Genomic DNA, 14,017 nt, shown 5'->3' with positions numbered 1-14,017 from the left:
AGAGATGACTGACAGTTTTAGTCATGCCTCATGTCAGTGGGAAAAGAATTGGCAATATGACAGAGGGTGTTCAATGGGGTAAGGAGGGGCAATTTGACAGCTGGGAGGAGAGAGGTGGTAGGGGCTTCAGATTGATGGAGAAAGGAGAGTGGCGAAGAGGACAGAGACTGGAAGTGACTCTTTTTGCCAGAAAAAAAAAAATGTTGTAGAGGAGAGAAAGATGGAGCAGAGGGAATGGAGCAGAGGAAGGGTGGAGGACTAACAAGATAGACAAGTTTTATTCCTTTCCCAGTTGTCAGCACCAAGTGTGTAAGCCGTATCTGCCACTCGCTGATACGAGTGTGTCTGCCACTTGCTGAGCGTTTTCTATGTGCCAGTCATGAGCCAGGCCTTATAGATACGTTACCTCTTAAATCTTCAAAACAAGCCAGAAAAGTGAACACCATTATGCCCGTTTTATACAGGTCAGGAAACTTTCCAAACCACATAACTAATAGTAAACGGTGGAGACAATATTGGAGGCCAGGCTTCACTGAGCATGAAGGTCATATCTTAACCATTTCCTTCTAAAGTCAGTGAATTTCAGAGTAACTCAGGGAGTCAAGCAAACAGCTGTGAATGCCAGAGAGATAATATACTTACCTGTATCTTGAAAGATTATATTTGTAACTGAATCTTTACGGAAAACTACAGAAGTAGAAAGGTAGAAGAAAGCTGTTAGAAAGTTGAATCAGATAAACACCTTGCTAATTCATCCTTGGAAGAAGTGACAGGTATATTAATGAATAAGATTTTAGTGACATGGGGTAATTACTATTTCCAAGTGCCATTTATTGAATTATTCTAATATTACATCATTTTGATGTTACTTTCTATTAACTGTTTTCCCTCAAATTCTGGTGGTTAGTACTTTTTTTTTTTTTGAGTAGGCCACATCTGTTTTTTATTTTGGATTTTTTTTTTTTTTTTTTTGGCCAATGTCTGACTAAAGATCTGAGGTAAAAGAATTATCTTACACTAAGCACCGGCTAAGAGTTCTGAGAAGTTGGAGCCTGTATCTCATACTAGGAACTTTTAAATATGCCTACAGTAACATTTAACCATCCTAGATCACTGTCATGTACCACCAGGGCTATGTCCCAGGAAATTTGGGCACAGCTGCCCTGACAGCTGTATTAAACATTTTAGAGAGGTTTTTTTTATTTAAAATGTCTTAAATATGGCTTAATAGGAATAGGTGCCACTTTCTCTCAGAATATTTACTCCCAGATGATAGCAAGTAAGTAGGCATCACTAAGTAAACTGAGTGAAATTACACTTTTATTGAAATATTTATGAATATATAGTTATACATTTACATCCACTTCAGTTCAAAGAGTAAAGGTGATGTATTGTTTAAAAGGAAAAACATGCTAAAATAATAAAATGCAAATGATTCTAGTAGATACATTTAAGAAATAAAAAGATCAGTTACATATGATTCAGGTTCTAAAACACTTTGACTAAAATGTTACCTCTTTCCATGAAACATATGAAGTTGCTTGATGTATTAAATTTCATGTGGTGTGGGAAGTTTAACATGATAGAAATCAGGGGGCAAATTTTGAGGTACCCTCGATTTACCTGTTCAGAAAACAAACACACTTGTAAATCCACACACTCTTAATAGAGAATTATAGGGCTCAAACTATTTAGTTTTCATGTTTATATTGAATGACTTACCCAGGGAATCACTAAACCCTGACCAAACAGCTGAAGAAAACAGAGTCAGAAAGTTACATGTGCAGTGATCTTCACACATCGCTTAGTGTTGGGCTCACACGGCATGAAGGACGGTCATTATTTGGCTGGGGGGGAGGGGTTGGATGAGTGGTCCTCCTTGACAGAATGACCTTGTTTAATACCCTCTGTGCCATTCACTCCTCCATTCTTGATCAGCCAGTTCCATTTATCATTCTAATTAGGCAGCATCTTGCCAGCTCAATCAGCCTCAATTACTTTAGGCCTCATTAGTGACTGACATTCTGTAACAAGTGCATCTTTGAAGGAGCAAGGTCAGATAAAGAAGTTGAATACGTACAGAACAAGTACGAACATTTCCCTCTACGTGAAGGTTTTAGTTTTGGTATGACGCTCATAAGATACTTTAACTTTTTAAAACACAGATTATAGCCCTGCAGTCAAAATATTTTGTTTATATTTAACACCATCTCAATGTTCTCAAAACCTGACATGGAATTCTCTGGCCAGAGAACTTAAAACAATATTTAAGTTTACAGATAACAGTTATCCATCATCAAAATGAATTCTCCTATGGTAAATTTTGTGTCATATAAGGTGATTGGGCAAAATAAAACAGAAAGAAGAAAAAGCTCCTTCAGAATCAGTGAACAATGGGTGAGATTTTCACCATTCCCATTTACTCAAACTTAGAAAAATATATGTAATATTATGAAATCATTGCATTTGATGAATTTTAAATAACATCAATACTTGGAAGAGTATTAATGATATGCTATTAAGTAAAAATTACAGAGTTTAACAACAATTATAGGTATATAATGGAGAAGGCAATGGCACCCTACTCCAGTACTCTTGCCTGGAAAATCCCATGGACGGAAGAGCCTGGTAGGCTGAAGTCCATGGGGTCGTGAAGAGGCGGACACGACTGAGCGACTTCACTTTCACTTTTCACTTTCCTGCATTGGAGAAGGAAATGGCAACCCACTCCAGTGTTCTTGCCTGGAGAATCCCAGGGATGGGGGAGCCTGGTGGGCTGCCGTCTCTGGGGTCGCCCAGAGTCAGACATGACTGAAGTGACTTAGCAGCAGCAGCAGCAGCATAGGTATATAAAATATGGATACATATGGCCAAGTTCTAGACAGTAATATGAAAAAAGGGTTCAACTGGTATAATTACTATCATTTTACTTTGTTTTGGTTGTATAAGTTTAATGTTAAGATTTTTTAAGTTTTCTTATTTTTTTTTAGGTGCAGATCAGGGACACAATATCAAGGTAAGAAATTTCTTGATTTTCTTTTTAGTTTCAAAATCCTGTAAATAATCTGCAATTTGTTTCCTAAACTAAGGGAAAGTTAATGGAACAGAATATGATTTCATTTGATAATCTATAAACAAATCTCTGCTACGTGTCAGACACCAGTGATTTGAGTTTATATAAAAAATTCTCTATCTAGGGGTACACCAATGAAAAGGGAAGACATATTCGTAAACAAGTAATTATCATGAAAAATGATAGATACAACAATATTGAATTTCCTGACGAAGAGACACCTAAATCTGTCCAAGGGGATCACAAAGAAATGAGATTTATGGAAACTTTCAGATACAGAGGTATTTAAAAGAGAGAGAGAGAGTGGAAAAGAACAGGAGAGAGTGGCAGTCCCAGCATAAGAAGGAGATGAGGAGAAAGGGAATGGGGGAGTTGGTAGGGTACTGGCCCAGGTGCAGTGAGGGGTGGGGGAGACCAGGGTGGCTAGCCAGAAACTTGGAACAGCAGCCCGGGCTGGAAGGACTTGAGTGGGGACAGGAAAGCCCTTATGTCCTGGGCTTTGCCCTTGAGAGAAGACAACCTCATTAATCAGCTACAGGAATCTAGTACTGAGGTTCTAACCTTTCTTCTTCAAGCTTTCACTGGTCTTCCTTGCTTCATCTAGCATTGCTTGCTAATCCCTTAGCTGTAGTCTAGGTTTCTGGTACTGAATTTGGGTCCAGACATTTTATTTGTTCCACATACTTTGAACAAAATACCTGGACTTCAGCTCTGGTCTTGATGCCCTTGATTCTGCTCCCAGATGGCTGCATACCCACAGTAGAGGCCCCCCCAGTTCTTCTATTTCCCTAGATCAGCCAGAACCTGTTTTTCAGTCCACAGATATTAGTATGTCCTTATAGAAAATTATACCATTCAACAAGGCTATACATTGTTTCACCAGGTTCAACATCAGTAAGTAAAATCTAAAATATGTTCCAACAATGAGGTTAAATAACGTTTAAAAGTGTTGTTATAAATCCACTGTTGCATTCCATAAGAGATACCATTCAATATATTTTTTTCAATCGTTGTAATTGATGCTTTTTAAGAAAAGGGTCATCAGGAAAATTGTTATGCTTACAGGACAGAAATGATGTATATTGGCAAGTTGATAAATGCAAAGATTTTTTTTTTCTGAGAATGAAATTCAACTATGAGAATTTGTATAAAGTTTCAGATTTTCTATCAAAATAATTAAACATGCTTTCAGGTTTCTTCCAATAAATGAGTCACAATAGGCAATGTGCACTCATGATTAGTGGAAAATTATCTTACAGTAAAAATCATTTCACAAGTCTGAACAAATTCCCAGTGAGAAGATAGACACATCTCAAAGATATGTTATCCTTTTCAACTATCAAACACAGGACATTCAATGTTAGAAAAAATGACTTCAAAGTATTGTTTAGTGACCTGAATAATATTAGCTCAGTCTAATATTTAACCTCTTGTACTTGGAAAATTAAGCAAGAAAATGTGTTTCTAGGTATTCCCCATTTGTTGTCAAACAGATAAGCAGGCTACTTGGCTATATCACAATACTGTAGAAACTAGAGTGTTCTTACAGGTAATGTACACTTTGTTTGTTTTTTTTTTTTTTTTTGTCTATTTGTCCCTAGCAATCCATGAGTAAGATTGGGTGCCAGCAAAAGAGAGGAGGTTTTATTGGCAACCACACTCTTCTACGCTCCCCTCTGCGCTCCTCATTTCCCTAAATTCTGAATCCGCTCTGGGAATGTATGGCTTTAATTGCAGGCATTGTTTTTCATCTTCAGCAGGACCTATGCAGCTTGGCTACATTTCTAAGTTTTTGCTCACCATTACTCAATCTCCACCCTTTATAATGTGACAGTCATTTTTTCCCTTCTGCCATGAATTGATTAATGTGATATCCACTCTTAAACTGTGCTTCTAAGACCACTCGGTGTGTATAACCTAGTAAACATCAGATAAAAGCCTACCGTATTGTTCATTTGCAACACTACGTTTGGTCCTGGCTGAGTAAATACACTGGAACAGATCCAGTGGTGTGTATAAATCAATTCTGTTCACACCCCTGAAAAGCTGCCTACTCCTGCCAGCTTGAGCTGCTGGCAGATGGAAGGCTGTGTGTGAAAACTTCTGCAGTTGTTTGCACCATTCCTAAAAGATATAAAGAGAATTATAGCAAAGGATAGTGGAAAACATTTCAGTGTCACGCATTACTGCTCCCGCTAAAACCTTTGTTTTTAACAGGGATACATAACAATCTGCCGAACACATTAAGTTTGGATCTACCGCAGGAGTTTCATTTTTCTACTTAGACTATTTTCATGTTTAATAGGTTTTAATTTGTTTTAATCTATAGAAAATTTCATAACCCTTTCTGAATATCTTAAAGATTGAGGTGCAGAGAATATGAAGAATTTATGAAGCATACACAAGCTTAAATACTTAACAGTGTGTTACCACTTCACGTGTGTTACCTCTAGCAATAGGGAAGAATAGCAGATACCAAATTTTCCCTGAGTTGATTCGGAACATTTGTATTTTTGGAAAATCTTTTTTGCTCATATATCTACCAACACATACTCACATACTTCTCAACAAAGAATTAAAAAAAAAAAAGGTACTACTATAAATTCATAGATATCAAGAGCCAATTAGCCAAAAACTATTTTTGATGCACACCAAGGTCCATAATCTTCATGAGTATCTTTAGAGCTTTGAAAGAAGCCTCTAGGTATTACCACTGTTGCTTATATATAGTACTTTTTTCCTCTGATGCAATTTAAGCAGTATTTTACATATGTTTATTCTTGGAAGAACAAGTAAATCACTATCAACAAAACTAAAATAAATATTTAATGTATATTTGTTCCATAGTTCAGAAATCTACTAAAAATGATCATTCAGAGTGTTGAAGGCAAATTACCCCAAATGCAGAGTTGGCACACAAATTTTACCTCCCAGGCCAATTCTCATCAACTTGTTGTAGCTCCCTGGAGGAGCAAATGGAGCAGGAATCTCAGGTCTTACCAAGGTTCAGCTGAAAATAGCCTGACTTGTTACTGATTTCTGACAGTAGTATGGGTGGGACTGCTGTTGGTCTCTCATTTACACATTTTTAAAAGGATACATCTTCACAGACCGAAGTGCAATAAAAGTACAATGGGAATCAAAGACTAAGAAGGAGAGCAAACACAAATTTGAAAATGACATCATGTGCATTTTTTAGTTTTTAAAAATCCATTAATGACAGCAACAACACAGAAATTAAAGAAAAGTTGGAAAGTAGCCAGAAGATATATAAACATATTGGTTGGTAACCTCAGAGTTTACAATAACCTGATTAAGCTACAGAAATAAAAAGCCTTTGCTCAGTTATAAACACTGTTATGATTAATCAGCTGATACTAAAATCAAATACTTAAATAATCATCTGCTGATTGAAGGCCATGGGAGCTGCCCAAGAATATTTGATTGACTTGCTCTTTGGAGGGGAGCAATATTAAAGGTTACTTTGTAATAATGGCCTATTATAAAATCAACCAGACAGGAAATATTACCACTATTATCTAGAGGTACAAGATCACATTTCTGGATTCTTGAAGCAGAAAGTGACGCAGCAAAGTTTACTTTTAATTTAGATCAAACACTACTCCAATTTTGGAAGCAGTAACAAGAAGAATATTTATCATGGGAAAATTTAGAGTCTTGAGTCACAGACACCAGGGACGTCCCTAGTCCATTCCAAGTGCTATTCTGTTTTTTCAGCTCAGGGAACACCGCTGTATTAGTCAGGGTTCTCCGGAGAAACAGAACCCATAGGAAAGATATACAGATAGATAAACAGATAGATAGATAATTAAAAAAAAAAAAAAAAGGAATTGGCCTATGTCATTATAAAGTCTGGAAAGTACAAAATCTGTAGGGTGGGTTGTCAGGCTAAAGATTCAGGAAGTGTCCATGTTGCAGTTAAAGTATAAAGGCTTTCTACTGCAGAATTTTCTTCTAGCTTGGGGGAGATCAGTCTTTTTTCTATTCATCTGATTGGATAAGCCCACTACATTATGAAGCGCAATCTGCTTTACTCAAAGTCCACCTGTTTAATTGTTGGTTTCATCCAATAATGCTCTCACAAAAGCATCCAAAGTAATATTTGACCACATGTCTGAGCACAATGACTCAGACAAGTTGACACACAAAATGAACCATCACAACCACTAACCGAACAGAGATAAGATAAAACAAAATTCCAAAACCAATTATTCCTATTACATGAAGGCAGCAATGAAAGCTTGGAATGTATCCTCTCCTTTGCTTAAGCTAAGTCGCTTCAGTCGTGTCCGACTCTGTGCGACCCCACAGACAGCAGCCCACCAGGCTCCCCTGTCCCTGGGATTCTCCAGGCAAGAACACTGGAGTGGGTTGCCATTTCCTTCTCCAATGCATGGAAGTGAAAAGTGAAAGTGAAGTCGCTCAGTCGTGTCCGACTCTTCGTGACCCCATGGACTGCAGCCTACCAGGCTCCTCTGTCCATGGGAGTTTCCAGGCAAGAGTACTGGAGTGGGGTGCCATTGCCTTTTCCTCCTTTGCTTAAGGAGTCAATTTAATGAATTTCATCAGCTATTTATTGAATTATGAAAGATTGTTTCTCATAAAAGTGGTCAAAATAGTATTTCCATTGCTCATGCTCTTCTGCATAACTTTGCTATTTCCCCACAAAGGCAGGGGGTCTAATTTCCTTCTCTTTGGTCTGAGTGGTTTTGGGTGATTCAGTTATAACCCATAGAGTCCAGTGACGGTGACAGTGCAGGCTTTCTGAAGGCAAGTCAGACAAATGACTAAACTTCTACCTTGGTCATTTAAACAGTTACTCTCAGGACTCCTCCTCTTACAGGCGCCATGCTTTGAGAAGCCAAAGGCACAAGGAGACGTCAAGCAGAGTCTCAGATCTGAAGTCATAACTAAGCCCGTTCTTTGAGTCATCCTATCTCAGATGCAAGAGGCATGAGTGCAGTAGCCTCTGATGATTTCAGCCTCCAGCCACTTCCATTAGCCATGTGTCACCAGTCAAGTCCCTGGACAACATGCAGGAAGGAGAGCCCATCCTCATTACAATCTATCCAAACTCCCAGCCACAGTGTATGTGAGCATAATAAAATGATTGTTGATATTTGCTACTCAGTTTGGAGGAGTAGTTTGTTATATCACAGAGATAACCAGACTAAAAGTGACTTACTATGTATAAGCAAATATATACACAGCACCATGACGGATAAAAAGTAAAATAAAATGAAAAGTTGTTGATGTTCTTCTTTATATATAAAGAAGAAAACAGAAGATATAAAAAGAAGATATCTTTTTTTATTTCAAAAAAAGACCAGTTTACAAGCCTCAGAGTATATTACTCATTATTAAGTGACATGCACAACATCAGTAAAACAGTATATTTTTAAACATAATACTTTATTTTAAAAATAAACAGAACCACAGTTTGATTTTTAAGACTCTAATCACTGGTTGTGTGCCCTGTCTCTTTGAAGTTCTCTTTTGACACTTTTCTACATTGTATAAAAGTAAACCTAAAAGTGTCAGAGGCGATGGCTACCCACAGCCACTATTACAGAGGAGCAAGTGGGAGGAAAATCAAGGGGGGTTCTTCTTCTTTCCCAATGCCAAGGGAAGTGGGGGAGCAGGAGGCAATCAAGCAGAAGATTTCAATAATTCATTTTTCTATTTCATGTCCTTCATCTTCTAATAGAATGGAATCTTTAAAAAAATCTGTACAGAGAGCACCTTATATTATAAATCTTGTTTCACTAGGCTGTAAACTCCTATACGTCAGGAAGTCTGTCTTTTTTCTCCCCATGTTTTGAATAGTATCTTGTATCCTGACCTCTCAAATATTAAATCAGTCAAGTCTTGGAACAAAGAGTATTCAAAAAATCATTTTCTTTTTTTTTTTCCACAACATACAGGGTCTTTCTGTTTCCCGGTGAAGATAATGAAAGGTCTTAATCATACCACAGGTGCCAACTTTTCATTTTCCTGGCGAGTGCCCTGGTACTAAATCCAAATCAAGCCCTTATTGCAGCAAAGTTAGTTGCTAGGATGACCAGAGTAGCAGGTCATCTCAGCCATCTTCTCCCATCTCCCACAGAGTGGAAGATTGCTCCATAAACCATGTTCCTTGATGCTTATCCAATCCTAGATTAAGTGATGAAAATCACAGCCTAACAGTCTTTTCTTTAGAAATATCTCAAGATTTTCAGTCTAGACTTTCACAGTCTAAAGGACAGCACTCAGAGAACTCTAACTAAAATCTGAGGAGTCAGTAAATTTCAAGTGCAGAGTTGAGAACATATCAAGGAGAATGAAAGTTTGATCACTCTTAGTTATAGAGACAAACAAGAGAGGGACAACCCTGCCTCTAAAAGAAATACCTAGATGATTATCAGACCTTTCTCTAAGATTTTAAAGCAACTTTTCTCGCAGGCACATAGAAAGGTATCTAATTAGAAGTCTCCTGACCACAAATCAAAAAGAGGGAGACAGTGTGTGTGTGTGCATGTATGTGTTGTGTATATACACTTCTATTTACCATGTTTAAGAAATACAGAAGAAATGGGAATACAAATATGTATATAATATTCAGAAGAAAAAAATAGCAAAAAATAAGATAGTTTACTTAAATTGTATCACCAAGTAACACAGAAAAGTTTAGACAAATGAATTCCATGTACATATTAAAAAAAAAAAAAAAACAAATTCTAAATCTGTAAACCAAGACTGAATGTGTGTGGTATAAGATTGCATCTGAAAATTTTCAGAATTGTAGTTTAAATGTTAATTAATACTTGCTTTTACATAAGGGGCTTCCCTTGTGGCTCAGCTGGTAAAGAATCTGCCTGCAATGTGGGAGACCTGGGTTCAATCCCTGGGTTGGGAAGATCCCCCGGAGAAGGGAAAAGCTACCCACTCCAGTATTCTGGTCTGGAGAATTCCATGGACTATATACTCCACGGGGTCTCAAAGAGTTGGCATGACTGAGTGACTTTCACTTAGGGCTTCCCTGGTGGCTCAGATGGTAAAGTTCTGCCTGCAATGTGGAAGACCCAGGTTCAGTTGCTGGGTCAGGAAGATCCCCTGGAGAAGGGAATGGCACCCCACTCCAGTACTCTTACTTGGAAAATTCCATGGACAGAGGAGCCTGGTAGGCTACAGTCCATGTGGTCACAGCATCAGACACGACTGAGTGACTTCACTTTCTCTTTCTTTCAACAGAAAAGTATTCACATAATGAGTATCTGAATAGGCAATGTTGTCTAAATAGTTTTCAGAGTTCATTTATAAATGAAAATAAGGGCCTTTCATTCAAAAATTAGGGGAAAAACTCTTTCCTTTTACCAGTTTGTCTCCAATATATATGATGTCTCTTATTTATTCATCTTTAAATAAATTAATTAAATATGCATATATATGAGTTATAGAATATTTATTTATTTATATATATGTTAATGTCAAATACCCTAGGTCATGGAGATACTTGCAGGTTGATTGCATACCCTACACCAAGTACCTTGCACTATGATTATATCCTTCCCCATGCCCAGGTCCTGGTCCCTCCCTTGGATGGAAGGTGGCAAAGAATCCATCCTGGTGAGATCTAGGACTCTGCACATGCTCCTTTTTCATATTCACTTATAATAAATGCAAAGATATAATTACTTAAAATGTCAAAATAGCGATTGTAGAGCAGCAAACTCTAAGCACACATTCCTTCTGAGTGTGGGGCCTTGTATGACTATTGGTTACATGCTCAAGAAGGTATTATCAGGCAACATCTAGAAAACATATCCTTTAAATTTATGTTTTTTTTTTTAATGTAGTTTAATACTATACCTTATTAGTTTCAGGATTTAGAACCTTAGAATCTTTTCTCTTTCTTGTAATTTAGAGTATTTTTTTTCTATGATTTTGTTTTTTGTTTCATTTGTATTTGGGAAGATTTTCTCTTTTACAATACAATTCTGTAATATAAAAGTCTATGATGCCTTTTGTAATGGGTCAGCTTGACTAGGATGAATCCAACTTCTCAGCCGTGTATACTTCTGGTTAAGCGGGCTGCTGGAGAACTATATGGGAGATCTGGGTGGCACATGTAAGCCAGCAGTCATGTTGGAGCTTATACATGCTGTTGCTTTCCGCTGGTTCATGCTTGTCACACAAGCCAGTGGCCAGCCTACAAGTGACTTAAAGCTACAGCACCAGGCCTGAGACAACAGTTGCACAGAAACTGCTTAATCAGCCCCTTCAATTATGTAAGGTCAAATCCCTACAATAAATCATATGTATTATAAGATAATCATCGGTTCAGTTCAGTCACTCAGTTGTGTCTGACTCTTTGAGACCCCATGAACCATAGCGTGTCAGGCCTCCCTGTCCATCACCAACTCCCGGAGTCTACCCAAACCCATGTCCATCGAGTTGGTGATGTCATCCAACCATCTCATCCTCTGTCATCCTCTTCTCCTGCCCTCAATCTTTCCCAGCATCAGGGTCTTTTCAAATGAGTCAGCTCTTTGCATCAGGTGGCCAAAGTATTGGAGTTTCAGCTTCAGCATCAGTCCTTCCAATGAATAGTCAAGACTGATCTGCTTTAGGATGGACTGGTTGGATCTCCTTGCAGTCCAAGGGACTCTCAAGAGTCTTCTCCAACACCACAGCTCAAAATCATCAATTCTTCGGTGCTCAGCTTTCTTCACAGTCCAACTGTCACATCCATACATGACTACTGGAAAAACCATAGCCTTGACTAGACGGACCTTTGTTGGCAAAGTAATGTCTCTGCTTTTTAATATGCTGTCTAGGTTGGTCATAAGATATATATGTAATTTTTGTCCACAAAACCACTTTTGCATATAATTGCATATAATTATAATTGTCTGTATATAAATATACACTGCTGCTGCTGCCAAGTCACTTCAGTCGTGTCTGACTCTATGTGACCCCATGGACTGCAGCCTACCAGGCTTCTACGTCCATGGGATTCTCCAGGCAAGAACACTGGAGTGGGTTGCCATTTCCTTCTCCAATGCATGAAAGTGGAAAGTGAAAGTGAAGTCACTCAGTCGTGTCTGACTCTTAGCGACCCCATGGACTACAGCCTACCAGGCTCCTCCATCCATGGGGTTTTCCAGGCAACAGTACTGGAGTGGGGTACCATTGCCTTCTCCCATAAATACACACACATATGTATAATTGTAATTTTGTGTGTGCATATTCTGCTTCTCTCACAGAATCCCAACTAATATAAGGAGTTATAACAGAAAACATTTTGTGATTTACAAACAAACCAAATACATTTCCTAGGATATGTACGCTTTCTTTATAAATGTTGAGAGGACTTTATATAAAATTTGAAAAGTGTCCTATTTCTGGGAGACATTCTTTATTTCTCCAATCTTTAAGACCAGATGGCTCTAACTATCTTACCTGTGTTGGCTTTCTCTAGCCCAGCTTTGCATCTCCACCTCCAAAAATGAAGAACAAATATTTTAAAAGTAGTTGATGCATTTGCATTTTTGTTTTTCTTTCACTTTAACAAAGTTACAGACTTCCTTTCAAATTCAAATTTATTTTCAAATGAGAATGTACTTTGTGATTTACAGTGTCATTCTCCAAAATGTCTAGTCCCTAAGCCCTTCTTTGTAGGAAGCCCAGAGGTATCATACTCTTCAGAAGAGTCCCTAGAACTTTATGGGACTCCCTGCTTCTTTTTCTCTTTATTAATGTGTATAATTTAAGCATGCATGTTTTTAGTGCTATATGGCTTCATCTCTATGTGTAAAACAAAAAACCTTCATTTTCTAGATGCTTTCAGTCCTGCTTCAACTTTCAAGAATTTCTGCCCCTGAGCTTACTATAATCAAATTGTATGTTGGGTTGCCAGTTTATTTGTATCCTGAAATGATCCACAAAGGCCCTGACATAAAAGTAAGCTAAGCACACATGATAAAAAAAAATAAGTAGGAACAAATGTCGGTGACTAAAAAATATATAACTGTAAAGGTCCATGACAAGAGGAGGGAACAACACAAACATTCAAACAATAAAGCTGTCCATATTACTTTACTTAAATACAAAATTTTACTTTCAGCTTCTTACAAAACAAAGTGTAAAGTGAAAACAAAGTAGACAATGCAGTAATTCTAACTTGAAATGGACATATGGAGAGATATATATGCATATACACATATACAAATTATGAGTGAAATCAAAGCATTCCATAAACAATTGCTCTTGAACCCCCTGAAGTACTAATTTAGGCGACTGATGCATTGAATGCATTTTCAAAAATATAATATATTCAGACGCTATTTCTAGTAGCTTTTTTCAAAGAGAGTTTATAGTATCCAAACACACCCCACTGAAAACAAGGTTTCAAGACATCAAAAGAAGGCTATAATTTCCAAGCACTAAATCACTGAGTTTATTGACAAATGTAATATTTGTCCACCAAATAGCAAGTGTGGAAGTATTTTATTCATGAAATTGGTGGAAAAGATATCTTTCATGATCTGTCAATGCAAGATGGAGATTGCATGCATTTGAAGTTCAACATTTATGACATTTCCAACTGTGTCCTAAACCCAAACTTGTTCCTAACGTCTACCTTCAAGCAATTCCATCAAATGAACTAATACATGGAGGGCTCTGTTAGTCACCCAACCTGACGGTGAAGTACACTAAAGCGGGTTCATCAGACAAAAATCACAATGAAAGCATGATATATCCAAAATTCTTAGAGCCTCAGATTCCTTGAGTTCTACTTCTGTTTAAAAATTGATGTTTAAGTATGTGCATTTTAAAAAAATTTTATTTTAGATCTCTGAAGAAGAATTATGATCACATTGAGGTGGCCTCTTACCACTATAATCAGATCCATTTCAAATACATTTTTTTCTGAACATACAA

The 14,017-nt window shown here is 37.5% G+C and overlaps 1 protein-coding gene across 6 annotated transcripts in view; it reads right to left on the bottom strand.

The window, feature by feature from the left end:
- Window positions 1-14,017, bottom strand: part of LOC147365799 (uncharacterized) — a 571,237-nt gene that overhangs the window by 228,567 nt on the left and 328,653 nt on the right. Inside the window, exon 4 of one of the 6 annotated variants that reach the window (XR_015132760.1) lies at window positions 1,349-1,623. The exons of the other annotated variants lie outside the window; for them this stretch is intronic. The gene's annotated coding sequence lies outside the window, so the exon portion shown is untranslated. Of the gene's footprint in view, window positions 1-1,348; window positions 1,624-14,017 lie in introns of those variants that run through there. 6 annotated transcript variants of the gene reach the window in all.

The sequence above is a fragment of the Bos grunniens genome, chromosome 9 (assembly GCF_055505025.1).
Source record: "Bos grunniens cultivar Pamir isolate PY7600 chromosome 9, Bosgru_T2T1.0, whole genome shotgun sequence".
Taxonomy (NCBI): domain Eukaryota; kingdom Metazoa; phylum Chordata; class Mammalia; order Artiodactyla; family Bovidae; genus Bos; species Bos grunniens.
Note: the sequence above shows the minus strand (reverse complement) of the source record. Positions and strands in the feature narration are given on the sequence as shown.